The sequence below is a fragment of the Cupressus sempervirens genome, chromosome 2, assembly GCF_028749045.1.
Source record: "Cupressus sempervirens isolate cs-2001-9-10 chromosome 2, ASM2874904v1, whole genome shotgun sequence".
Taxonomy (NCBI): Eukaryota; Viridiplantae; Streptophyta; class Pinopsida; order Cupressales; family Cupressaceae; genus Cupressus; species Cupressus sempervirens.
The window spans coordinates 146548452-146566104 of record NC_143119.1 but is presented as its reverse complement, the minus strand read 5'-3'; the positions used below and the strand labels follow the sequence as shown (position 1 = coordinate 146566104).

Here is a 17653-nt window from a genome sequence, read left to right as displayed (position 1 = left end):
TTATCATTAGTTCTTACAAATCCAATCTTCACCAAGTAATTATGCATTCTCTCATACCATGCTCTAGGGGCTTGTTTCAAACCATATAGAGCCTTGTGCAACTTACATACCATGTTCTTCTTGCTAGGGTCAAAAAATCCTTTTTCTTGTTCAATGTAAATTTCTTCTTCCAATATTCCATTAAAAAATACAAATTTTGCATCCATTTGTTACACTTAAAATCCTTTATAAGCATAATATGCAAGTATTGTTCTAACTCCTAATCTTGCAATTGGGTCAAATGTTTCCCCATACTCAATTCCTTCTTCTTGTGCATGTCATTTTATAAATAGGGATTACTGGGGGGGTGAATTAGCAATCTACAAACTTTAATCACCAATTGGATATTATTACTTACTTTAAACCATGCATAAAAAAGCAATAAAGTAATGCTGAATAGTAACAATGGAAATGCACAAAGATAACTCATAACACCATATTTTGTTAACTAGGGAAACCTTGGCCAAGGGAAAACCCCGATGGGGATGATACCCACAAGATATTATACTGATATATAAGTTCTTTGTTAGAGGATGGACCCTGTTAGGAATTAATGAGAAAATTCAGTATAAGGAGTCCTTATTAGGAGATTCTAACCCTATTAGGAGTTGTAATATAAATAGCTCATATTAAAGTTAGCATATATCGCTTTTATAGAAGTTTGCTCATCACAATTCACAATTCTAATTCTTTTACAATCTTGCAAGCACACTTCTTATCGCAAGAAGTCCTTTGCACAAATACCATGCCTTTACATAAAATACTAATGGGTCAGCTAAGATCACAATTCACTTTTCCAAATTGAATTAAACATCTAGGATGTTAGCCCTAATTGGAAAAGTAATTGTTTTCTAAACAAAACATTTCTTTCCTTCAATTCTACTGTCCCACTTCATCAAAACATGATTAACTCCATTCTATACAGTTGGTACCAATTTCCAAGGTTATACACATCATTTCCAACATGTATACTATCTCCATGTAACTTTTCTTGTCATAATATGACCTCTATAACATGTTATAAACAAAACAATACACTATTGTAAACCAAATTCTATACTTAGACAATTTTTTGATTACCAAACACTAAGTATCTTTATATCTGAGGTTTTCTGTCAACATGTACATCATGTGTTTCTATTAATGACAACAATTACATATCACTATTAGCCAATTTTCAACAATCTCCCCCTTTGGCATTGATGACAACAAAATGGGAAAAATTGGCTAAGTGACAAAAACTTAACTATCAAAATAAACATTACATCTATTACAACTTGTTCAACTTTACATATATGCTCCCCCTTACAATATACTTTACACTTTCACAATCTTCACATGTATCTATCCCCTTTGTATCTTTCCCAACAATGACATGTATACAATTTTCACATGAATCTCTCCCCCTTTGACATCAATGACAAAGGTCAAAATGTCAAGATTTTGTCAAAAAACTGTCAAAAATATTGAAACTATTGTCTTCCTTTATGTTAAAACAATCTTCATATAATCATCAAAAATAGTCTTCAAATTTTACATACCTTTGATTCATGTGTCGTTGGTAGACTCAACTAATGTGAGAATTGCACATAATGCATATGATGCAATCTCAACTGCATTGATATCTGAATAAAAAAATTTGTTATATGTATCCTTGGCCTTAACAGATTCCTCTAGCTATTTCTCAAAAATAGATAGATTTAGAGAAATGGATTCTCTAAAATCAGATGTTCTCTTTAAGATCTACTCTTTCCAAAGTTCCAGTTTCCTAATATCACTGTGAACATTGGCAACTGGCTTCTCAAAATCATTAACTTTGCTAGATGGATGTTTGATCTAGCTAGATAAAGCATCTAGCTCATTTATCTTTGTCTCTAACTAATTGTCCAAATCTTTACTCATTTTTCATGATAAGGTACACTTAAGATACAAAGCTTTTCCTTCTTGCTGACATTTTTGAAGTTCTTTTATGCATGTATCAAGACTAACTAAGTCATTCTTGATATTCTAGTAGATGGTGCTAAACAAGTTAGAATCATGGAAAATTTGAGCCTTCACCTCTGCAACATTCAAAAAGTTTGTGAATTCTTCATCGAATGACTTTAGCACTGCTTGTGCTCTCTATTTGGGATCTGACTCAGTATACTAAACTACCAATGTGTAGTGCAATCTATCATATTACTTGCATTAAAGCTTTCTGCAAATTTTTCGCTATTTTATTCTTTAGTATGAGTTTGGACAGGGATGAGATCATATCTATTTGATCATCATCATTAGTAGCCAAACTTGCAAGAGAGAGTAGAGTAGATGAACTAGATGGTTTATTCTCATCCTCCATATGTTTCTTTGATGCTTCTTTAGTTCTCATCTCTTCCTCTTCTTTCCTTTCTCTTTCCTCTCTTTCTTTCTTCTGTTCTAATCTTTTCCTCTCTTCTTCCTCTATTTTCCTAAACTTATCCTCAATATCTTCAGTATCTGGTACATTTGGTTTGGAACCACCAAATGGATTGGTATCATCAATGTTAAGAGTAACATTGGTTTGATCAAACTTCATGGTGTCACCACTTACTACTACTTTCAAGGTTCTAGGAGCTAGAGGAGAGGTTGTTTGTGAATTTGAAAACATCTTACTAATAGTTGCTACTATCTCCTTTCTCAACTTATCCTTCTCACCAACCATAAATAAGAATGGCCTCAACTTATTCCTTAAGTATGGAGCAAGGTTATTCAACAATCTCTTAATTTCATTTTCATTATCAATATTGCAAATGATCCTTAGCATAGACTTCTAAAGTTTAAGGTCTTCTTCTCTTGTTGGAGTCTTCTTCTCTATGAGTCTCATAGACTTTTTGGTTCACTACTCTTTTGATATCCTTCATACTTAGATCGTTTGTAATGATATGTCTTATAGTAGATATATCAATCTGATCCTTCTCAAAATTGTTATATAGATCATAAAACTTGTTCATCCAAACAAATTTTCCCTCATTAGCAATTATTGTGTTAATCTTCTCAATATTTGGCTTCCATGGTTGCCAAGCTTTTCTTGTTGCTTGCTTAAGTGGAGTCACCTTTCCTTCTTGCTTGGTTTCTTGTTGCTCCTCTTCTTCATCACTTGAATCAATTGTCAACAATATTTTCTACTTCTTACTAGGTCTTGTGGCCATCTATTTGAGACTCTTTTTCTTTGTAGACACTACTTCAACTAATCTTTTTTATTTTCTCTTTTGTTCACTGGGTTGAACATCGAACACTGCTGCATATGGAATGCTTTGTCCTAAAGTTATCTCAACAACTAATACTGACAAGGGTTGTATGTTTAGTACATCTTGTTTCATTGTCTATCTCATGGCCTCATATTCACTCTTTATCATTTCGACCTCAGATAATGCCTTCTTTATGATTGACTCAACCTTCTTGTGAGATGCCTTCTCTAATGTTTCTTGATGAGCATGCTGTGTGATCTCATCATACATGCCAAATCTATACTCAACTTTATCTTTGTCTAAATTTAAAAAAAAAATCAATGTAGCTAATTGCAACATCACCATTCAACTCATGGCTCAAAGGATCCAGAAATGTCTCCCGAGGTTCCACTGTTTGAATGTAAGTGTGATCTGTATCAACTAGAATACAAATGTCTTTTTGAATCTATCCACAATTGCAAGAGCAATTCTAAATCTTTGCTTCATCTCATTCTAGAAAGTCCTCATAATTAGGTTTCCACTATCGAATATTTTGTCTTTAGGCTGTCTTCTGCATACCTCTGATATCTTCTCCATAGTGCATTTGTCACTACTCATTATATATGTTACTAATAAGTAAGGAATCTCTTAAGCACATGAAATAATATGTGATTTATCAATGAGTAGAATCTAAACACACCATTCTTTATTCTCTTAATCTTTTCAAGGTTTTCTAGGAGTTGCATCCTCAATATTTCACTTAGATTTATTTGCTCTTTCTCAACACATATCTTATATGTTGTATATATAAATCCTGTTGAAAGTTCATCTATCTTAGAACTTGCACAAACTGAATAAGCAATAATTTTGCTAAGAAATCCCATATCATCTTTCTTGATGGAACTGATTACCATAGCCTTTCCATTATATATTGCCTTAGTGTAACTTTCCACTTTCTTCTTTACCAATTTCTCTCCTATAGGTACACTGCCTTGTTTGTTAAGACCAATTACTTCATGAATAAGTTCGACATAGATGTCTACTACATTATCTTGCATCCACAATTTACCATAATGTATCCTACTCAGTATAATTTGAGTCCATTCATTTGTATCTAACTTACTATGGAAATGATACTTAAACAATTCTAATTCCTTTATATGTTCAAATTTAGGTTTCACTATCATGTCACTAATACATTTGGTAGTGTTTTGCGACGTCAATGTGTATTTGGCATCTTTTTTTGTCTTATAACCCGACGACGTCGCAATTGCGACGTCGTCGGGTTATAAGACAAAAAAAAAGTTGTGTTGCTCACAATGTTTAAGAGACAACCCACCCCTAAATGAAGATGTTGCAGACTCAAACCAGGCCCAACCGGCCCCAACTTTGCCCTACCACATAAAATTCACCACCTCTCTACACACTCTCGATGTCGCCAGCAGAACCCACTCCCTGCCAACCAATTTTGGGCGAACTCATGCACAGCAGATTGTGGAAAGACCAGGTCTAGGCACGCCCAATGAATTAGATCTCCTAGAGCGAAAAAACCCCTTAGGGCTAGACTCCAAGCACAGCTTATCTACCCACAATCGATTCCAAGAATGAAAGATGGTACTGTTCGAACTGCTCTTGATACCAGATGTGGGGTGCGTAACATTCTCTCTTGTTTATCTAGCTATATGCTTGTGGAAATAGAGCATAACTAGTTTTATAGATGGATTTGGTTAAATTTCATAGCATCAATATACATATGAGCCATAAAGGGCCAATACACACCATCATGATTAGGGTACTAAAGATCAAGCAGCCACAACTCGTTTTAAACTCCCATCAAGGCAGTAGTTTTTTGAGGAATAACAAGCATTTGATCAATGCATCAAGCACCAACTTCCATGTTTTTGAGTGTTTGGTGAGGAACCATTTATGTTGTGTGTGATATTATTTACTTTTCACCAAGATTATCTTCATCAATAGGAATCATCCATGCCATGGGTACGCAACATGACTACATAGATGTATTGATATGTGTGTAACTTGTAATATTTTAAATTACTTAACCTTCCTTTCAATGTGGTATAAGTCTAACAACAAAAGGATGAATGACAATGCTTCAGGAATTAACTCTTTAGCTCTTTCTTGTATCAACAGTTTGGATTTTACAGATGTAAATCTTGAAGCATACTAACTGATTTGCACTGACTGAGGAACATCATATCTACAATTGGAAACATGTTTTAGAGCTAAGGATTAGTTTTTGGTTAGAAATATAATTTCTTTCAAGTTGTGACAGTGTATTTCAATACACATTCAAATTTACAATAACAGAAAGAACTATGCTTCTATTGCCAAACAAAGTACAACTGTAGATTCACATTACAAGCTATTTTAGAAATAACTGAGTCACATTTATATAGTTCATGTGGGTTTGCAAGCACCATATGTGTGTTAGTAATTTTACGAGAGCATAAAAACCAGGATCTGCACACCCAGAAGTAGCCCCATCAGCCAAGAAAGATCTATTTTTGCTCACTGTGAAGATGCTAGAGCAACTATAAGATAAGCTCCTAATAGTTTACAGAGTAAGGATTTCACAATGGAAACATTTCTCAGAAGATTAGAATCAAAAGAATCAGATATGGGATATTCTAGAGAACTTGCAATTCCTATAAAGCGACTACAGTAAATTGAAGTTCTTGTAGTTAAGGCTTGTGGTCAATATCTCCAAAACCCTTCTAAGGATTTTCAGTCTAGTTTACCTTGACCTTGAAGAAAATATGTTGAATGGAAGCATACTAGTAGAATCACAATCATATTACCACCACTTTGTCTATTTCGCACAACCATATTATCAACTTCGTGTCATCCAAATGTAGACAAGGAAAAGATTTTCCTTTTAAATCTTAAATAAATTCCAAAATGGATTTGTTCCTAGAAAACTAAAAAATTCTAAAGGCTTAACCAAACACTAAAAATAGAGCTGAGGCCATCCCATATGTATGATCCATCTTTGATGGAGAAAATTTTACAAACAAGTCTCACATGTTAACTTGCATTCAAAAAAAAAAATCCTACAGTTGCACACCCCAATAACTCCATTTGCTAGTCTTTTCTTCCATGATCAATGTTCTTTGGCATTAAAAACTAAAATGCCTTTACATCATTCTGCAACTTCCTAACAATTTAGGATTGGGCCTCTATTACTACACTTTTTCTTGCCTTGTAATGTGTAGAGGATCTGGTGGGAAAACTTAAAGTCTATAATACATCTGTAATGACCAACAGGGACCTACCAAAGCACACATAGTACATGAAAATGTTAAACTTTGATCAAATTTTAGTAGTAAAATTTTAATAATAGTCTTGGAAAATAAAAAATGAAAAGACATAATTGGTTGTAATAAAAATGATTAATCATTGTTTGAAGAAGAGCCCTTCACAATAGTTCTCTTCCATAACATGGTAGGAACTAAAAATATGCCCTAATCAATCAACTATACACAATAAATATAGGATAGTGTACCCACTAAAATGAATTCAACAAGAAAAAGTGGCATTTAATTAGGGCTTGTTTGGTTGCAGGAATACAACAGGAATAGGAAGAGAAAATTATAAGATGTTTTATAATCTCTGTTTGGTGCGCCAAATTGAAATTGAGAATAGGAAGACATATTCTCATTTCCCCCCTAAAATTAGCATATGGTCATTCCAAAAAATATCTTTTACTGTAATGAGACATTCCTATTCTCAATTTGATTTTTCCAAAATATATAATTCTTTAAATATGCTATGGGCTCACATGTAGTTCTACACTAGCAAAATATAATGATTGTTTAATAGTTAAGGCTATCATTATTAAGTATGAATTCATTTGAGTTTTCTTACTCAATAAAAAATTATGACTAATTATGAACTAAGAATGTGGACTGAGTGATAACAAGAAGCTCATCAGAGCCCTCCCTTGCTATGAAATGGTTCAATAAGTTTAGAAGGGGTTTAATTACCTTCTATGTCTATGTCATTCATCACTAGGGTAACATTGTCTTTGCTAGATCGAAGAATTTTTCCAAGGATGATGCAAGATAATGGTGGATTCACAGGTAGTGACCATGATCGTTAGAAATTTGGTGCATGACCACTCATGGTGTTGGGATCTTGTTAAATTTATGCAAGAATTGCAATAGAGAAGATCAGAGAGCTTGTCAGGAGTGGCATCTTGCAGAACTTGATGATGCTACTTCACATGAATTGCTAGCCTAGAACCTATCAAAATTCTCTTGTCCTTGAAAAAATATGATTCTTGTACCCACTTTGTTATTCAATTGTAATTAATCTAACCCAAGACAATCATTTATGTTATGAGTCTTCTACTTTTGTTTGGCATATTTTGCAGAGCACCATTGTGCTCAACAATTTCCTCGATCACACTGTCACGTCTTTTGGAGAGAGAGGCATGGTTTTTTTTTTTTTAATACTCTTTCTTGCATTGTTACACTTACCATTTAGGGGCCTTGGAGATAATCAAGAGGTGCTTTTATTTCTTTCTATTTTGAATTTGATTTGTGAATAAATTTAACCTTATTCTAATTCTAGTTTTGTACAACCAAACAAAGGATAACAAGATTGTAATTTCCATTTTCTATTCCCATTCCCATTCCTATTTTCTATTCTAATTTTCAATTCCTATGCCAACAAACAAATGAGCACTTATGATTCATGTATTTTTTTCAAGTGGTGTCCAAAGTTAAAGGAAAATTCCACCCATTGGTGTGAAATAATGCTAATTTCCACAAATACACCAAATATCATCCCATCTGTAATGGGCTTTATCTATCTTCATCTTTATGATTGGGGGAATTTATTCCTCCAAGGTAGATTTGGTCTTCCACTACCTCATTTAAAAGAAAAATATTTTCCTACAATTATTGATCCACACACATTCCCCACATGCCATAAATTTCAGCAATTTGAACACTCCTTCACTCAAATCTATTTCTAAATGTTGTGAATTCAAAATTAAAGATTTAACAACTTTGAGAGAACAATGTGGATGTAAAATGGATTTTATGTATGGCTAGGGGTGAGAATTCCTTAAACTCAAATCAGCTTTAAAAAATTAAGAAAAAAAATATCCACATGATTTGAGATGAAAAACTACATATTGAAACCCTTACTCAACATTGACACATCTCAAATCAATTGAAGCAATGAAAACTTTAAAACGTTATGAAATTCAAGCCAAAAATCATATATTTAAATGCCTTACAATGTAAAGAAAGAAAAAACCTATGCTTGAGGTTAGCCTCTTTGAACTTGGAGAGTCGAGGATTTTATTCTCCATCACCTTCATTAACATCACCACAATCTCTTCAACACACTTAGTGACAACCTAATCATTATCAATGATTAAGAAAATTTATCATAGAGCCTGTCAATGAGCTTGCAAAATGGTAGTGTAGAGGATTTTAGAAAATCATGCATGTTGACTTTAACCCATAGGAGGACAAAAATCTAAGTCACATACATCTCAAGAGAAGGGGATGTTGAATTCCCTGGGAGATTGTGCAAACTTGAGCAGATAGAGGCAAAGCTATTGCACAATCTTTTTTTACAAAAAGTCATGGCAGACACAATAATAAATAATCAAGGGAAGATACATACATATTGTTTGGTATTGTATCATAAATTAAGTTCATTACATAATCATATTCTTTATAGAGGTGTTAGAGGATGAGTAGATAATAGCTATTCATATTACTTCTAATTTGTGCTTAAGTAGTAAAAGTGAATGATGACAATCCTGAATACCCAAAGTTGGATGGAGACAGAATGTGGTAGTAAACACCTTATTCCTACTGGCACAATAGATGTGCCACCAAGATTGCACTCCCCCACTGCTCCTTCAAATTTTCTTCCATGGTCACCAAGGGAAATTTGTGTATCATTTTCTCTTAAGATCTGTTTGGCTGTAGGAAAAAGAATGTGGGAGTAGGAATGTGTATTCTAGAATTATTATTCTAGAATAGAAAATAAGAATACATATTTCTATTCTTTTTTGGTTGAGTCAAAATTTGATGGGGAATTCAAAGACCCAAAAACTTATATTTTCTAAAAAATATAAAATTGAAATAGGAACACATATTCCAATTCCACCTATTTAGGTAGAATTACAAATGCTCAATTTTACAACAATGTTTTTTCCAATTTGCAATATCCTCCTCTTCACATGCATAAAATATAAATGAAAATGTTATAATCTATCATAACAATGGTCTTTATGTAATGTGTATACTACCATAGTCCATACACAATTTTGAAAGACTACAATCAAAAATTAGACACCAAAGTGATGTCCAGTTATAGATTAATCAAAAACAAGGCTTTTCAAATTACTCGCAGGTCATTAAGATTATAGATTTTATTTTTAAGATTTTTTTAGAATTTTTTTTTCTTATCCACCAAAGCTATATTCACCTATAGAATCTTGTGAAAACAATTATTATACAATCCACATAAACTTTTCAGAGAAGGTAACAATATAAACTTTTCAGAAGTCACCCATGGCTTAAACTTTTCAGAGAAGGTAACAATATAAACTCAAAAGACTTGATTGGTCTTCACCAAGAGTGTAGGTCCCAAGATGATCACACAATATAATAACATGACTCCATTGGCCAACATGCCAAGAGGGTGGATCGCAATAGCATTTAAATAGCAACAATGAGTATATATCAAATCTCCGAACCAGATAATAAAAAAGCATTATCAACAACAATATGTCAACAAATCAATAACCAGATAATTTATGTGCTTTTTCATGACTATGTTTGACTCATATAATTGTGATCTCTCTAGCACTATGATGTCATTTAATATGTCTTGCTAAAACTTGTAAATTTTGTTCCTTTTGCCATGTCATATAATATGTCTTGCCTTGTAGCTTATATGTTTTGAAATTGTTGTTAGGCCTTGTAGCTTGTATGATTTGATTATTGGAGAGCTTCTACAGCTAAGCAAGAAGGTTGTTTCACGAGTTATATAGCCGTGTGCTCGGGTATGAAAATTGCATATTTTTTAATCTAATGTATATTTTAACTAGACTTGTAGCTTATATGTTTTGAAATTGCTGTTAGGCCTTGTATCTTGTATGATTTGATTGCTGGAGAGCTTCTACAGCTAAGCAAGAAGGCCATTGCATGAGTTATACTTGATCTTTGACATAGGGGCACAATATGGAGCAACCGCCGGGAGGGGATGCTGGCGATGTTCCCGGCTCATCTACACATGAGTAGGTAAAACTCATTGTAATTGTGCAAACTAGATAGAAGCAAAATATTTTTTTTTTAATGTTGTTTTCTTCATTGTTTTGGAGTAATTTTGATAATACTAATACTATTGTTGTCACAAAGGGCCAGTGGTTGGAGGGAGGGAAAGGAACCTGCACTCCCTTAGCAGTCTGCCCCTGAGGAGGACCCATTTTATATTGATTTAGCAGAGACCGATAACCCGATCAGTTCAATTAAAAAGTTGCTAAAGAAAACTGGCAGAGAAATTATACGTTTGGCAACCATTAAGCCTACTACTTAGGAAATAAAAAATAGGGCATCTAAATTGTTGCACACCTCTGAAACCTTAGAAGTAAGTATTAATGAAATTTTTAATTATAACAAGAGTTCAATAATGGTTTTTATGTTACGCTATTTTATGACATTAATTAAAATATGGATGTGTTGTTGTTACAGGGTTTTTTGCGTGATTTCAAGCCCCATTCCCATGATGAGGGTGCTGCAGGTGGTTCAGGTAAATTGCATGTTCCATTCCCCACTTGTGTTTTCCATTGAATATATATAGGAATTATCATAATCATTGACAATACATGCAATTAAGACTGAATTTATGCATGCATTCTATATTTATGCATGCTCTAACAATTTTATTTTCAGCTTCAGATCCTATGATGATGCCGCCTCCGTCTAGGACAACCACAAATCTCTTTCCGACTATTGAGTCGACAACACGCAGCTTATAGGCATCGACTATTGCACCATCTACTGGTACACAAATCCCTCTTTTTGTCTCTTTTGTTATGTGTTTAAGTGTTATGTGTTTACGATTTCATCTTTGAGTACATTATATATCAACTTATAGGCTCATTAAATATGTATGGTTAGCAATATTATATTGACGTGATGATCCTAATCCTTGTCCCAAAACATATTCTTAATTGCTAGAATGTTTTCATCACACTGAAGAACGAGCCCTCAAGTGAGCAATAGGGACATCAGTGATGCTTTTAGAAGATGAAAGTTTTCCAAAAAAACTTAAGGAAAAGCAAAAGAAACTAATAAAATGAGGCATCAGGTGCTGAGGACAACCTCTGGACTTGCAAAATGCTGTCCACATACAACAAACATAGCTACAAAATGAACATGAGATGCCCAGCAATAAAAGTTCCTCAAACATAAAGGGATGATCGGCTTCCTTGATGTCGGTTGTTGATTCGCATCAGATGCTCCTACATCAAACTCCCCAACTAGGTAAAGATTGGTGAGAATGGCTCACAAATGGAGTTACGTAGTAGGACTACTCTTTTAGATTGTGTCAACCTGCAAAAAAATCTATCATTGACATAGATAGAGGTATTTCTACCTATTCCAGCACTTGGCTGGGATTCTCACCATCTACCTACATAGTTTGTTCTCTTCTTTTCTTCACTCTTGTGGACTTGTGCTCACCATAGTCCAACCTCCTCTTCCAAAGAATTTTCTCTTCTTTTTCTCCACATAATCTCTCCTCTCCTCCCCTTCTTTGTGGAATCATATCCACTGCAAAATGACCACCTCCATGGATGCCCTATAACATTCTCAACTTTCTCTATATGTAATCAATTGAATCTCGCAAGAAAATCTGCCAACATCTTTCCCTACCTTCAAAAAAGGTAAACCAAATTCTTTATCAAAAAATTCATCAAAATTTGCACCATGTTCTTATGTTGCTCCATCGTCCACGAGCTCTCTGTATTTCACTGCTGCAATCACATCTTCCTCATCTTCACTATCCCATTTGTCTTACACCTTCCAAGTTTATCCATCCACTCATGCTCTATTGTGAAAAACCAGGCCCACAAATCTTCCTCTACCACTTCCTCAACCTCATCTATCTATTCTTTCAATCTTTCTCTTATTTCAATAATTCTCAATTTGTGATATTGTTATCAAGATTTAGCTGTGTAATTTTTTAAATCAAATTCATTAATGTATGATGTCCTCTTCCTTACCCTAGTGACAGAACAACAATAGAATACTTATGTGGTTAAGGGGTGGCAGATCTTGAGCACCAATAGCTAGCTTGCTTGCTTAATATGAATTACCTACAGAATTTGCATATCACATTCTGAGAAATAGTGAGAAAGAAAGTCAACCATTTTTGAATTATTGATGTAACCTTGCATACTTATTCATGTAACCTTGTAACCTTGCAAACTTGTAAACTTATGAAACTTTTTGCAATAGGAGCTGCAGCATCATTCCCTAGATGTTCCTATGTTCCTAGCATGGGAACAGTGAAGGATGTCATGTTGATCGTCAGCGACAATGAAGGCATTCCATTAAAAGTAGCCAAAGTTCTAGGTACTTTAAAGTTAATATTCTATAGTGATATATTAGTAATTTAGTTTTTGATCACTCTTCATCAACTAATGATCCCATGATTATTTTGTAGGGAATGATGTTTTTTGGAAAAAACTTGGTGATGAGTGTTTGTGAATATTCGAGCCCACCGTGCGTACCTAGTAGAACATCATATCCTAACTAAAACCCCAAACCACTATTTTGATTTCATATCATTGCTAGAATAGTTTTCTTTTTCATCCATTTCTTGAACTATATTAAAGGTAGCTTCACTTTAGTTATGAGTCTAACATGTTTTTTTTTACTTAAAAGGTGGAATCTCCAAGACAAAAAGCTGAAGGATGATCTTATAGAGAGCATGACCCAACTCTTTGGACCTCGTGCATTCAAGAGAAACAAGCTCCTTGAAAAAGCTGGTTTATGTTTGAAGTATATTAGGGACCAGTATAGAAAAAATTTATGGGATAACCCTAGGTACGAGCGTCCGCCCTATGTTCTTGAGGCTGAGTGGCAGGCTCTGATTTTGGATGGAAAGTATAAAGATGACAAGGAAAATACAATTACACCAATAGAAAGTACACTGCCAAGGTATGTGATACTGTTGAGAATGTAATTATGTACTAATTAACCTCTATATTTATATTATCTAACATATTTCAAACTTTTCATAGATTGTTTGACACATCAAAGGCAACAAAGGCAAGACTAGAAAAGCACGGGACACACAAGCTCGACTCTGGTGGTTTTTCGAAACTTCAAGAACAAGTTGTAAGTATTCTTGATCCTCAAATTTTTGCAACTTTTGTATTTCCTTTTGATATTTTAACTACCCTCCATTGGTTGATGAAAAAATGCAAGTAAAATTCACCATACCACGTAAAAATGCAGGGCTCAGAGTTCAAGAGATGCCTCACATAAAAGGATAAGAGAATTGGCTTCCAACAAGGCTATAGAGCCGTGGTTGAATGGCTACGAGCTGAAATCAGTGTGGAAGGTTCTAATAATGATGCATCTGAGCCATAGGTAAATAAGCTAAATGAAATTTATTTCAAATTGAATACTTTACCAATTAGTCTATTTGATGTTAAGTTCCAATATAAAGTGAGTATATCTATTTTAAGCAAGCAATGATAACAATGCGTAGGATGTTGGAATGCAGCCTGACAATCCTTCTACACAATTTGTGAATGCTGAAGGTTTGCATGATGTGCATCCCAGTGGTGGAGGTATATATTTGCTATTAAATTTTTTATATGTAATTGTGATTGGTGTTTAGATTAACGTAACATTTTGTATAGCAGTTGTAGAGGATCGAGGCGTCGATGTTCATGAGCGTGTTGACGTTGAGTCCAGACAAAATGATGTGGTCAAACCAAGTAAAGAGCGCCATAGTTATGTTATTTAAAATAATTAAATACTTGTAACAATTATAATAAATTATTTTTAATTTAACTCTTTTATTTCTTATTGTAGAGGAACCCCCTTTGCAACAACATAGGAATTTGAGATCATCAAGAATAGAGAAAAGAATTGATGAGGGGGGAATTGATGATGACACTGATGCTCCTCTTAGAGCTTACATAGAAAAAAGAAATAGAAAGAAAAAAAAGAAATGATTTTAATCTACATACCTTAATTGATAATGACTGAATTTCATGTCTTAATGAATTTAATTATGTGCTAATGAATGTTCATGAATTATGTGTTAATGCAAAATATTGATGAATGTTGCATGTGTATGAATCTAATGTGTTAATGAATGTTGTCATGTGATATTGATTGGATGTTACATTTTATTAATGGTTGAAAGAATGAATGAATGTTAGATGTTAACGGGGAATGTAGAGTGATGTTAGGGGGAGGGGGGTGGGGCCAAATGAGCTGCCACCTTCACGTGGTTGGCCTTGTTTAGTAGAGAATATTAAACTATTCTCAAAACAAAGTGAAGCTCAATAAGGTGTAAGTGAAGCTCAAATTGGCACAAATAGGGAGTCAATATGATGTAAGGGGTCATTTGAAGTCCTAGGGTGTCCTAGGAAGAGTTATGGGTGGATGGTAGTGTTTACATGATGTAATAGTCTATTAAAGCCCCTAAATGATGTAAAATGTACTCAAAGTGCAAGATCCGTTATTTCTCGCTCCTTCCCCAATATCAAATGCTTTAATTTTGATCTCCCTGAAGTCATCTCGGAGGCTCCTAGTTATGTTGGTACTTTCTTTAAACACAATGTTTGAACTCATTTTCTATCTCTTCATAGATTTTGGGTAAAAAAATCCTCACTGGTTGTTTATGATCTGTTTGTGGTATAGGTGTGCAACACATTGCGAGCAACATGTTTGTCAATGTTCCAAAGGCAAATGCTATATTTATGAAGGTAAAGTCTCTAAATGATTATAAATCACTTTCAAGATCTGATTTAAATTAGGAACCCATCTTCTTCATCGTCTGCTCCTTTTTTATTAGAAAGTTTCCTTCTGGTAGTGCTCTACTCCATTTCATAACTTTACCTTTTTCTGAAGCTGTGCTCTTTGGTCTCCATATCTATCTCTGTGTTTCTGCCTAAATTGAAAGACCTGGATCCCTGTCCGATGCTTATTTATGAAACCATCCAACTTGTTTTTTAAGGTACAAGGTCTATTTATTTGTAGATACACATTCATTTGTCCTGTTCTGTCTGGAAGGGCAATGGGATTGGTAATAAGAAGACCCAATAAGTGTAAAATCAATTATCATCATCATAGTTATAAGCCCAATGGAGACTTGGAGGCACCATTGTTTCACAAAACATCTAAAAAGATGCAATCTCAGGATCAGTGTGAGAACTTATCAAGGGATCAAATGGAGCAGTTTCTTTTAGATGGGGATTTGTTATCCGAAGTGATGAAATACATGGATGCAAGAACACTAGCAATAGCCTCATGTGTTAATAGGATATGGCATAAAGCTACACAAGATGACAAGCTGTGGGAAAACATATGTCTCAAGCATTGGGCTAACACTGGTTGTGGAAGCCATCAACTGAGATCTGTTGTTTTGGCTCTTGGTGGATTTTGAAAACTATATTCTCTTTCCCTTTGGCCTATGCTTAATCCATCTTCTTCTTCTTCTTCTTCACCATGTCCATTGCCTTCTCAAGCCTTGTCTCCCTTCTTATCAAAGCCTAGTCTGAATAAAAAACACAGTGCAAAGACTCAATCTTGGGGTAAGGATGAGATTCATCTTTCTCTTTCTCTTTTCTCTATCCATTGCTATGAGAAAATGAGTAGTCCTCCTATGCAAAATGTGTCCTCAGCCCAGTTTCAATCTTCCAAGCATCCCATATTTGAAGATGCAAGCAGGCCCAAATAGGTATAAATCCATCTAGCCCCACAATAGATATTGTTGGTATTTCAGTTTTGTGTATATTAAATTTTTGTGAAGACCAAAGTTTGTATCTTTTCATTCCTAATTTGATCATGGACTTGTAAGTAAACATCAGAACCAGACAGACCTTATAGTTTTCATGTTAGATTTAAATATATAGCTAGTTTGATGCCCATACATCTTACACTGCCTAGTCAGAAGGAGTGCTCATGTGCAGCCTTGAAACCCTTCTAGGTGGTTGATAAGAAGGTAAAATTTCTAGATTTGATTTGTTTAGAGTGTTTTGTGATTGGTCATAGCTATTGATAAACTTCTTAACATGGGTATGATGCTTATGGTGCTCTGTTTCAAGAATGAATCTTGTCATCTGAAGTAACAGATTGTTACCCATTATGGACTACTCATGGATTTCTCTTTTAATTTAGGGTTCATAATTACTTCAAGCCCAATTGCTAAATATATGTTCAGCAGATGTAAACAAAGATCAAGTAACTGGGCTGGATTTTATTTACTTTATAGCTAATGTTGTGTTGATGCAAAGTTGTGAGTCAATTACAAAGTTTCATGGCGATCATCTCAGGTTGGGTACTAGGCTTTCTTCTTGCACCTACAGGGTTGTGGCCTAATTCCTCTTCTATACAACCAAACTCTAGCAAACAAGGCAATAAAGGCCAGATTGAGAACATGAAGTATATTGTAAAGCCTGCCTTATTAATATAAATCTTTAGTATCATGGCTATTTTTGTAAACCCATTCTTGCTTGTCCTGAGGGAGGTTGCCATAGATCTACTGGTATATATTATACTTTTTGTTGGTAATGTTCAACTAACATCAAATGTAAAATGGTAAAACTTTCTGGCTAGTTCCCTAGACTTTGGATCTGTATGCTACTAGAACTTTAAGTACACAACTCTCCATTCAAATTCTCAATCGGCAGGAACTAGATGCTATGCGTCCTTGTTGTCTTTTGGCTTAGTGAATATCATTGTAGTTTCACTATCAGAGATCGAAAAACATCTATTTTTTGTTTCATTAGTATTCTTTGTAGCATGCAACAATCATTTCTGTCAACTGATGCAGTTCCAGAGAACGGAGGTGAAACTACAGAGTTGGAGGTATATGACTTTAAAGGAGATGGAGGAATAGCATTAGCTATGTACAATACTGATGACGTATGTAGTCCTCTCTTTTATGACAAATATAATTTCCTGTTCTAATTCTAATTGAGCAAATCTCAAATATTCAATTATGATTAATTATTGTGTAGTCTATTCGTGCATTTTCTAATGCATCAATGGCAATAGCTTATGAGAAGAAATGGCCACTTTACCTGAGTACTAAAAAACACAATTTTAAAAAATTATGATGGAAGGTATGTTTTCAAATCAATACAAGGATTGATGATCTTATTTTTACCTTTTTCTCTAACACACCTT

General features: G+C 34.2%; 1 pseudogene; it reads left to right on the top strand.

The window, feature by feature from the left end:
• Positions 1-15539: 15539 nt before the first annotated feature.
• LOC149571465 (F-box protein GID2 pseudogene) lies at positions 15540-16202 on the top strand (annotated as a pseudogene).
• Positions 16203-17653: the final 1451 nt, after the last annotated feature.